The sequence below is a fragment of the Cavia porcellus genome, unplaced genomic scaffold (assembly GCF_034190915.1).
Source record: "Cavia porcellus strain 051 isolate PalLab524CR breed Dunkin Hartley unplaced genomic scaffold, mCavPor4.1 scaffold_2, whole genome shotgun sequence".
NCBI lineage: Eukaryota > Metazoa > Chordata > Mammalia > Rodentia > Caviidae > Cavia > Cavia porcellus.
The window spans coordinates 19,933,547-19,945,741 of record NW_026947485.1 but is presented as its reverse complement, the minus strand read 5'-3'; the positions used below and the strand labels follow the sequence as shown (position 1 = coordinate 19,945,741).

Sequence of the window (12,195 nt, the reverse complement as noted above, 5' to 3'; positions counted from 1 at the left end):
ACTAAGCAAAAAATTATTATAAAAAGAAAAAATACAGATTTTAATATTTGTAAACTAAAAGTTATAACCTAGGTAAACAGATTGGTAGTTTTTATTTTGTTTTATTTTGGTGGTGCCTGGGATTGGTACTGGGGATTGAACCCAGGGCTTTTCCACTGAGATATATCCCTTTATCAGCTAGAGAATTTTACAAGGTAGGCTTACAGTGGCTGCCTGCAGAGTCAGAGGCAGCAGAATGCAAAAGGGCTGTCTGGGACCTGTAAAGCCAAAGGATCTAGGCAAAAATCAAAGATCTGAAACTCACTGCAGAGTCTCATATCAAGAATTTAAGAAATCTGCTGGAAGGCAGAAGAGTTTGGACTGGAAGCCTGGAGAAAGAAGTCAGAGGTGACAGTGAAGCCTGGAGTCCTCTGAAAAAGCAGCAGTGTGACTTCATTCTTTTTTCCCTTTTTATTCCATCCAGGCTACCAGCCTGTTGGTTGGGGCCACCCACAATGAGGGTGTCCCTCTTCAGTTAAGTCAATCATCTACTCAGAACTTTGCTCAGCTAATCTGCTAAGCATTTCTGATTCAAGTTAACACTAAAATTAACTGTCATAATCCCTAATCATTTTTATTTTTTATTGTGATATGGGGCTTCCTTCAGTCTCTGAAATACACTATACAAAGGTGGGGCTTAAACTTGTCATCATCCTGCCTTAAACACCCGAAGGACTGAGATTACAGAGGTGTGCCACCATACCCAGCTAAACTGATATTTTTTAGCTAGAGAAAATAAATGATTTCCACAGTTTGAGAAATAGCTGAATTTTAATTTCATTTCTAAAATTTTAGATAGTTACCCTGAAATTTTGTGTATAGTTTTTTTATCTCTGTATTTGGCAGAGTATGTATAAATATTTAGCTTTATGGTGATAAAAGCTTTCAGTATTATGCTTCCTAAACAAATTTTTGCTATCATTTGAAAACTGCTTTTAAAGATTCAATGTTTAGCTTTAGCTAAATTTATGTGGGAAGTTCAGACAGTATGGATTTTTTAAACCAATTGACCTAATTGATAAACTAATTTATTAGCTGGAACTTTTTAATTGTAATACGAAAACACAAAGCAAATTGATTTAATAATATAATGAAAACATCCTCAATTTTGGCTATAGATATTGGACTGAAATATTAAAAGTGTAATTGCCTTTCTTCTATTTTCTGTTTCACTTCTTCACCTCTACCCATGTCATATATTTTGGTTCTTGATTCTCAAATATTTTCTAAATATCAACGAATGACTTGCTGGTCCCAGTTATATTCTATAAGGCTTTTAAGCCTCTATGTCAATGCTTTTGCTGAAAATTCTTGTTCCATTTTCTTATGCATGTTTATTAAACATGTCTTTATTTTCTGACGCAATCACCATGGCCCATGTGGAAGTTCTTTCTTTTTGCTATTCATTAGTAACTTATCCACACCTAGAACCAGATTAGCCAAGTATATGGATAAGAACAAGGGTAGAGTGCATTCACCCAAAAATTGTGTTCCCATTTGTCTAAGTCACTTTCTCATGGCTGGGACAATTTAGAAGAAGGAAAGGTTTGTTTAGCTCACACTTTGTAGAGGCTTCATTCCAAAGGAGGCTGGCTCCAGAGCAGGATGATACCACAGACAGGCAGCAGGGGAAAACCAGGCATGGGGTGTAGGAGAAAAGTGAGCCTTCCTGCCCCTTTTTATTTCACCCATGCTGAAAGCTCATAGGTTGGTACCACCCAAACCCAGGGTGGCTCTTCCTTCATCATTAAATCCATCACTTACATTCAGAACTACACTAAGCCAATTAGTGGACTAACTCAGGGTCATTCACCCATGATCCAGCATCACCTCCCCCATGACACAGTCGCTCCCAAATGCCCCCCAATCATGAGCACATGAGGCTTTGAGGAGACCCCTGGATACAAACCATAACACCATTCTCTGTAAGATGGGTGACAAATGTGGGACACACCTGCGCAATTCTTCATTATTTATTTATTGTTTGGGCCAGCTCTCCCTTCTACTAAACAAGTAAAACTAAGTAATCATTTGTGTCCATATGAAATAAAAGCTGCGAACTGTAAATTTTCTGCAGTAGTACCTTGGTTCCCAAACCCTTTTGTTTGCAAACAGAAGTCTTGGGAAAAACTTTGTTTTTATTTGCAAACTCTGCATTGGGTGATAAACATGACTGGGACCATCTTTTCCCGGCAAATATGATTATAGCCATCTTCTCCAAAATAGTAGAATTAATGAAGTTTGTGAGCCAAGGTATCATTGTATTAGTAAAAGTAGGTCTAAAGTTTGAGACTTATTTTAATAAAGTAATTACCCTTAATAATAGTAATACCTATTTGTCTGACTTCATACCATCATACTCCCTGGGCAAGGAAGGAAAGGATAGGTCACGTCACAAACATCATTCATTAGTTTTGGCCCACTGGAAGGAAATGGGCTAAAAGTTACTGTTCTACCATGCTTGTTGGGTTTGCCAAAACTATCTTTTTTTGCCATAAGGAAGAGCTTTAATGTGCTTACTCTGTTTTATCACACTGCTTGGCTTTATTTTGTTAGTTTTAATCAGTACTGGTTTATTTTCAGATGTGCTTGGTTTGTATTAAATGTGTACTGATTCTCTTTGCCCTGTGCTGGGTGCACCCTGGCACCTCGTGTGCATTTTCTCCATGCAGTCCAGTGCACAGTGCTTGTTTATGCTCGTTATCTGTCTCCTTCATCTAGAGTTTAAACCCTGAGCAGGCAAGCAGTTCTTGTTTTTTCTTAGTCTGGTTCACTTTTTGATTTCTAGAGTGTAGAAATAGTGACTGGTGTGCTGTAGACCCTCAATAGCAATTCGTTGAATTTAGTAATATGTAAAGTTAAAAAAATGAACAAATACCTGCAAGTATTATGTGACTATAACAGATGCGAGTAGTATAATCACTTTTCCTATTTAAAGTATTGGCTTTTCTGTTTGTTTATACTAAGCCTATTGCTTTTTCAAAAGTGTGTAAAATGTTAACAGGAAGGCAGTGAAACCCTTTTCTAGCTTGGTATGTGTTGAATTAATGCAGCAGTAAAGAAGTCCAAATTGTAGAAAGAAAATATTTCATAAATACGAATGCAAATTGGCTTGTCCCAAAGATTCAGACATAGTTTACTTTTGTGTTTGTTTTTGATGATATCTGATAGTGAACCCAGGGCCTTTACACTGAGCCACACCCTCAACCCTTTTTAAATTCATGTTTTGAGATTTGCTCGAACTTGTGATCTGCCTGCCTTTTCATTTCAAAATTCAACTTTAATGATTTCCCATGTTTTGGAACTAAAGAAAATAAATAGTGGTATCATTTCAATGGTTAGAGTAAAGATGTCTGAGGAAATTCAGCAGCCAATTATGATTACACTTAAACTGAAAGTAGATTTAAAATGTTCAAATTGAGGAAATTATGTACCAACATAATTGTATAAGGCAAGTATCAATATGAATGTGTCAGGGCATTATCTTTAAAGTGAAAAGTGTAATTATAGTCACCAGTTCTAGTCAGCCTTGCACTGGAAGCCCTAACAAGAACAGTAAGATAAGAGAAAAACGAAAGATAAAAGGTTTGGAAAGTAAGAAACAAATCTGTCATTATCTGCTAACAGTATTGTCTACATAGAAACCTTGAGAAGGCACAGACAGAATTTTTAAGAACTCAAGAATGATACACACTGATATTTTTATTTCAACAGAAGTGTGACAAGTTGTTAGAAACTTCAAATGTATATTTTATGAAACTTGTACTTTAAGGGTGAGGGGTATGTGTTCTGTCATCTCTCCTTTGAGCTTACATGGTAAATGATTATTATTTTATTTACTTTGCAATGATTTTGATTTCTTAATTTTTCTAAGTGTGTGTTATAGTTATTCACCTGTATTTTTAGACAGCTTAAAAATAGGAAAATGCTTAGATTTAAAAAGCTCATAAATAAACAAAAGTACAATGTCTTTGTATTAAAAGATTGCAGTGATGACTTTTTTTGGGGCAAACTGTTAAGCAATCACAGTGTTTGATATCGGTGTGCAGGATGCTTCGGTTTCAGGTTCCTGCATGCTTCGTCACCGCATACCGTGTGAACATGCATTGCCTGGTAGCTTCACATCATTGCCTAAGGGAATTGATAATATGCCAATTTATGAATCCTCCACAATACGAGTCATATAAATACAAACTTACATTTTGTTAAAAGCTTTGTAATTTTATTTTTGTCTCTTTTGCAAGTAAACACTAACTTTTAAGAAATCTTAAGATGTACAGTTGCTGCAGATTAATATGCCATTTAGAAATCAAATTGGGAGATGACTTACACTTTTATTTGGATTTCTGTATGTCTGGTAACTGTGGAAGTTCTTAAGTGATTTGAATTTGTAGGAGTATATAGACAGCATGAAGAAAACATTTAGTTTGGATCAAATATAGAATATTCAAAGATGCTCATTGTAAATATAGCTAATATTATTATAACTAGATAATATTTTATTATTCTTTTAGCCCATGCTCTTAACGTAGAAGAAGCTCTATCTATCTATCTATCTATCTATCTATCTATCTATCTATCTATCTTTAATGCTGGGGCTCAAATTCTGGGCCTCATGCATGTTAAACAAGCACTTAGTCTGAGTTCCCAGCCCAGAAGAACCATTCTTTGAAATAGTGTGTAGCTCAGAGTTTAGCAGATTCACATCCTAATTTCTATTGTAAGAGAGTATTTCCCAAGATCTTTAATATTTAAAACAGTCTCTAGTTATGCCTCAGTATAAATTTGAATTCTTAAAATATTGATAAGCTCACACTTGTAATCCCAGAACTCAGGAGACTGAGGCGGGAGGATCATTGCGAGTCGAGACCAACCTGGGCTACAAAGTGAGCTCAAGGGCAGCCTGAACTGCATAGCAAGACCCTGTCTCATAAAAGACAAAAAAACAAACAAACAAACAAAAAAACATTGATAAGAAAGTCACCTAGTGAGTGTGCAAGTTTAACTAGTTTTCATTTTGCACAAGAGCTCATGTGAGGTGTTACAAATTCACTTATTTGTAGAAAAACAATAATATCCATAGTAAGAAAGACATTCCTTCTCAAAGTTCATGTATTTCAAGATAATGGCTCTGGTTCACATAAGAGTGGAAAATCTAGCGCTATGAAAATCACAAAATCCGTAAACCAGAAACAACATCAGTGAACCTGCCAAAATGTTCTCTAGTCAGTGCAAAAATATTTCATCACGTGAGTTAACTCTATACTTACTTTTTTTTTTTTTTAAAGTTAATTTATGGTTCGGGTAGAAGATATACAAGCTTGACGTGGAAATGCAGGAACATTTTATTGATGGTAATAAATATGAATTTTAGTTTGCTTTTATAGGATTAACATTTTTTGTTGTTAAAACTTAGAATTGTACTAAATAGCACAAACATGTTCATGTGTGTTTATAGAATTATTTTAGGGCTAGGGATTTAGCTCTGCAGCATGAGTGCCTGCCTGACAAATGTGAGATCATGATTGCTGGTACAAAAAAATGTCTTTTAAAAATTAAGGGCATTAAATGTTATTTTTCTTTTACTTTAATGTGTATTATTAGAACTTTATGCTCTATTCCTAGTCTTGATTTTAAAAATTAATCATTAGACATTTTGCTACAAATCAGAGGTACAGTAATTACTATCAAAGGAAAGACATGAGTTAAAGCAGTAAAAACAGATTGTATCCAGTAATTATCTGACAGTGGGGGAAAAGGCCAATGTCCATTTCTTTCTGTAGAGAAGGACTGGATATTTTAGAAAGAAGCCCTCAATTGGAAAATTATAAACGCTTGGTGTAACTATGATTACACCAACCCCGAATAGCTGCTAAAGAAATTAGGATTCTGTTTCCCAGGGAGGCTCGGAGAGTGATGCCCTGTATTTTCTGATGATTACATTTAATAGGAATGGCTCTCAGATCTTTGAGAAAGGCTTTGGAGAGTTTTAGCTCCATATATACATCTCAAAGGAACAGAGAAAATATTTATAATTGTGTGATCTTTATAGTAAAAGCTCCAAGAAAGTGAGGTCGGGGGATTATCAATGGGTGTTGGCTGAAACAAATAGCAAATTGTCCTGGTGACTTTGAGCTCTCTCGGCATTTTATAGAGGATTGAAGTCATCCTAGGGACATGCCCTTTATTGCTCCAAGTCATGCTGGATTTGGCTTTCTCTTGAATGCAGTGGTTTCGACAGAGTTGTTATGTCTTGGGAATTCTGCGGTTCTCATGTTATACAAAACTCAAATGAAAAAGTTTACTAATTTCACGGTAGAAAAGAGAATATTACTTATCTGACATCAGGTGGCAAACAAAATATTCTTTCTTGAAAACTTGTAAAAATTGTTGTGTGTATGAAACATAAAGTGTGTGTATTTCTTCTCTAGGGTTGTTTGCTTTTTTAACGGTGATACACAGTGGAAAGCCTCCTGCCATCATATTCCGGTCAACATGGTCCCCAAGTTTCTCCCTAATAATAGCTTCTGTTATTGCCAGGTGTGTCATTTGGTTTCATAACTAGGTTTTCCCTTTTGCCCTGAGCATTCTTCAGACTCACAATGGTGCATTCATGATGTAGGTGTGTCCTGTTGATCATGTTTACCTTATTTATCTGACCTGGATTTAGGTAGGTCTCGCTTTGTGATTCTTTGGAAAGGGTTTTTCCAACCACATTGTCAGATGAACAAAGATGCCTGTTGTGTTTCAGACATGATCGTCATCATTTGAATAAGCAACAGGGTTTGCTTATTTTCTAATAAAATAAAACACATCATCAGGTTATGTGAAGGTATTTTACTGTGGAAACAGCAGTAAAATTTGGAGAGCAATCAAGCTGGCTTTACTGTGTTTGCTGCTCAGGGAAAAGGAAAGCAAATATCGTTACTACTTTTGTATGACCATAAAGTTCAGTGTGATGGGAGCAGACCAACTCCCCTGATCTGTGAAGATGGCCATTGTGTTTTGGACAGTCACAGCCATGAGCTTGGTTCAACTCTTTAAACACTCAGATCAGAGGCTGTCTCTCTGTCTCTGAACTTCAGTATTCCATGTCATTGTGAACAGCACTGTATTTCTCCTAAATGCACATTTTAGTAACAGTGTCTTTGCTGTCATTCTAGTTTAAGACTGCCACACTAACTCAGGTTGGGTATCCTACTTTCTTTTGTACACGCCCAACATAGTAAAGCTTTTAAATAAAGGGCATATGTTAAAATCAGTCAGAGTATGAGAAAATGTTAAGTATTTTTTGTGTACTGTGCTATGTACTTTCACATGCACTCTGTTGTGTGTGTGTGTGTGTGTTGTCCTGGAACTGAACTTAGTGTCTTCACCATAGGTTGAATTTACTCATTCATTCATTTATTTATTCATTCATGGTGGCATTGAGGTTTGAACCTAGGGCCTTTGCACTGAGCTACATCTCCAGCTCTTTTTAAAATTTTATTTGGAGACCAAATTTTCCTAACTAGCTGACTTGCTAGTGCTGGGCTCCAATTTGTGATCATCCTGCCTTAGCTTCTCAGGATTATAACTATGCACCACAATGCCTGATTTTTTTTTTTTTTTTTTTTTTTTGCCTTTTGAGACGTGGTTTTAAATCACTAGATTACCCTGTTGGGTCTGAATTTACAAACATTCTGCTGTGCACTCTTATTGAGAGCCCTACCCAGTCTGTACCATCATTTCTCAGTGAGAAATGAAGAGCCAGAAATGTCGCGGAAGCAAATGAGCAATCCTAATGTAGAGAGGACGGATGTCCAGGTGTGAAAGGGGCTTAGAAAAAAGCTTGAACAGATTTCTTGAGGAAGAAGTCATACAAAAGGAAATAGGTTTTATAATGTAGCATTCAGTCTGGCCCTCAACATGCTAAGAAAGACATTGAGATTCCCTGGTCAGTTCACGTACTACTGCACTTACTAGGAACTTGTCAAAGGGAAGCAGAAAATTCACAGAAATTGATATCTTTCTAAAAGCTGGAAGCTGGGGCCCTTCTCTGCTCTGCTTTGATATGCCCGTGTCAGTACAGTTGGATCTGACCTTGGCTGTGGCATCTCATGAGTTATTTCCTGGGTGAACTTTGTCTGTTGCAGTGTGATCAGAAAGAGACAGCCAAGAAGAAAAGAGTAAGTCAATTTAAAATCTAAGTGTGTTAAAAAAGGAAAATCTCTGGCAATGCTTGAGTACAAGACTGGTTCTCAAAAACACGGTCTTTCACTGCCAAATTCGGCTTGGGATGTGCTGCAGATAGCACCAGGAAGCCGTAAGCACTGTTTCTCCAATGCTGCCCACTTTAATTATCAGCTTACCTTAATTATCTTTACTTCCAGGCATCATTGTGTGGCTTACTTTGATTTGGGTTGGGCACTTAATTGTATATTGTATAGAACACTGTAAACAGTGTTTTTCATGCCTTTCTAATTTTTTAAAAAATTTATCTCCAAATTCTTAGTGGGAGTGGGATAATAATTGTGATGTTGCAGAAACATGTCAGAATGACCTGAGGAGCTGCCTCTGGTGCAGAATTCTCTCATCTCTCACCCTCTTATTTTCAAGGTGACATTTCCCTAACAACATCTTTAGAAAGTGCTGAGATGTTAAGGCTAAACAAAACAAACAACAAGAACAACAACAAAGACAAACAAACAAAAGTACTAGAAAGCAAAGCAAAGTTTTAAATTCATCATGACTTTAATTTCAAAAGTTTGCATCGTGCCGGTTTTGGAGTGTAAGCATAGACCAGACTATGGCTTTCACTTCAACAACTTGATCTTCCATATTCTTCTTACTCTGACCCTTAAAAGAGAGTGTATCTTGCTCGTGTAGCTCAATTGATTAAAAAAAAACCTTACTCATGAAATCGTACTACCAAATAGAAGATGATGAAAAAAGTAAACCCCAAGTTAGTTTTCTTTGGCACTCACATTCTTCAGGAAGAGAAATATTTTCCATCAGTTTTTGTCTTTCCTGATCATGTTTAATTCCTGTGAAAGCGTAGATGGCCAATGTGCTCCCAGAGATGTACAAGCCAAAGGCTGGGCAGCCTGTGATGCTATTTGAGAGGTTGTGGGACCTCCTGGAAGGAAGTGAGATCTTTATGGGAGTTAGATAAAGCATTGTGTTTCAGCGAGGACTTCTACTTGAGCAAAGTAGGCTTAATGTCATATCGTAGGAGCTCAAGTGCCTTGTCTCATCCTTCAGAAAAGGAAGTCCCTTATGTCACAGGTGTAGGAAAATAGCAATGGGCCTGGAGAATAAAGAGCAAGACCACAATCTCTCCTCCCACCACATGGCCTAAATTAGGCTTCTCCTACATCTAACAGAGAATCCTACTATGATTAAGAACCTCTGTGTCTCCTTGCATCACTCTAATCCCCTGTCTGCTTGCTAATGAATTTTTTGTCATGAGTGAACAGATGTTTAATTCTACAATCAAGATTTAAATGGCCCAATCCTGATAAAAGTTTGGCATCAATCTTTTCAGTTTTAGTAAAATCATCTGATCAACCACATTGTATGCAATATCAGATCCATGGCTGTTTTATTGGTGGAGAAGCAGTTTGAGGGTGAAGCAATCAGAAGGGTTTTGAGTTCCTGAAGGGAACTGAGCGAGAGAATCTTATATAAGGTGAGGATCATTGGTGCTGCTCACACCCAGGGCTGGCACCTTGTGTTTTTGTCCTGTTCAGCCAAAGCAGTGCTACTTGATTTATGAAGATGATATTTATTTGTCTCTTCTTACATTTATGTAAGTATGATAATTAACTTATTTTATATTCATGGCATATATACTTATTTTATTTTTTCCTAATTTTCTATGAGCAGCATATTAAAATATAATGTAATTATTATCTTAAAATTTAGATTTCTTAATTTATGGGAGACTGGTTGAGAACATGAATGTATCATAAGGTATAAGCAGTTGTTTACTGAAGGAAATGTACCTTAGAAGTATCTTTTACTGTGCTATATATAATATTAATTTTACAAACTTTAAAAAAATGTTTTGTGAAAAAGTCCCATAGTTAACTAGTATTAGGGGATTATTGTATCCTTTAATATGAGGTTATTATTTTATAGTCAGTTTTATTTTCATGTACTACCAACAAAAAATGGGAATTAACTTTAAAATGAACTATCACTTTAAGCAGCATGAGAAAATATGGAAAACTTAGAATACAAGTATATAAAAATCTTAACTCTCTATACTAAAAACAACAAAGTATTGGAAAATAACCAAAGAATACCAAATTGGGGTGTATACTGCACCCCAAATTGAGGTGTATACTGCATCATGTTAATGGATTTACAGATGGCAGTTCACTACCAGTTGAGATATAATGTAGTTCAGTCCCAATCAGAATTTCAACCAGCATTTATTTTTTCAAAATGATAAGTTAATTCTATTTTTAAATGGAGATATAAAAAGCATAGAATTACTGTAATTTTGAAAATAATAAATTTGGATGGCTCAGATCAACTGATTCAGATATCTGCCGGGCTACAGAATTAAAACTGTGCAACTAATGAAAGAAAAATAAGTAAAAATTGAACAAAATAGAGTCTAAAAAGAGACATATACACAGTTGACTGATTTTTGACAAACTCACCAGTGATTGAATAGAGATAGAAAAATCATTTGGATAAATTATGCTAATGTAGTTGGGAATATACACTAGGAAGCAGTGAACTAGAACCTCTATCTTTCATCCAATGCCGAAACAGATCCAAGATGATTAGAAACCAACACATAACAGTTAAAAAGCAAATCACATACACATATACAATATCAAAGTCAAGTGTCAGAAACATGTTGAGCAGAAGAAATCCTTTCTGAAATTGCGTAGTATATGATTTCCTTTATATAAATGTCTTGAACAGGAAAAGCTAAAGTGCCCTAGTAAAAACTAGAATCAGAAAAGGGTGTAAGAGATGATGAAATATTCTGTGTGTTGAGATGGTTCATACACAGTTTTTATATCTGCCAAAATTCAGAGAGAGTTTTATACCTAAAATGTACCTTTTGTGGTATCTGAATTACGCCTCAATAAAAAATTTTCTTATGGCATGGCTTTAAACTGCTCATGTTTCCTTTGCACCCATAAACAGACATTTTACTAGCATTGTTTGCAAAGATAGGCTGCATCAGAGCCCACATATCAAGCGGTGGACTCCACATCTATAGCGATGATATGTGGAGAGGGCAAGAAGGAAAGAAAGTTCAACACTTGGTTATGGGAGTTAGCATAACCTGAATCTATAGAGCAGGCCAGTAGCCTGGAAATGCAGGTCAGATTGTTACATTACAGTTCAAGGCAGAACTCCTTCTCTGTGAAATCTCAGCTGTAGTTCTGAGTCTTCATTTGTGATTGGATGTGGCACAGTATTATGGAGAATAACCTATTTTACTTCAGGTCAATTGATTGTAAATGCTAATCATATCTAAGAAATATTTCTATATTTACATCAAGATCAATGATTGGCCTAATAGTTCAGCTACTTTAGGCCCTTCACATGTCCTTGTCTGTCATACACCATAATGTATTGACTAACTGACATATAAAATGAATCATCATACCTATGACTGTGTGAAATCTTGCACAACTGAAGAGAAAGAGGAAATTTTAAGGAAAGGAACATGGAAAATTTCAGGACAATGGCTTCTAGATTGTAAATAAAACATGTAGATTATAGTTACAACTGACAGTCATGTCAATGAAATGAATGATATTAGGTCCATGAAATGAGCTCTACCTGGATACAGTGAACTGATTGTCACATAAATACTAATCCTCCAAAACAGAAGAGATACCTTACGTACCCTTCTTACCTTTACCATTTTATGTAAAAGAGTTAAATGTGTAATTATGTAAATTTCCAAATAATGATTGACTCACATTTACTAATGGGAGACTCACTTGTTTCTCCTGAGTGCACTATAAATTGAGCAGAAGAGTCTTCATCTGTTTTCCTGGAGGGACTTCATTCATCCCTTCTCGGTAAGTGAAAGGTTAGAACACTAAGATGACTTGGCTTGTTGAAGAGTTAATCATTTAAAAATCACTTATTTTGCCAGGCATCATTTTAAACTCAAAAATGTACTAGTGAATAAAC

General features: G+C 35.9%; 1 protein-coding gene across 2 annotated transcripts in view; it reads left to right on the top strand.

The window, feature by feature from the left end:
• Positions 1-12,195, top strand: part of Crppa (CDP-L-ribitol pyrophosphorylase A) — a 270,573-nt gene that overhangs the window by 160,562 nt on the left and 97,816 nt on the right. The gene's annotated exons all lie outside the window — the stretch shown is intronic.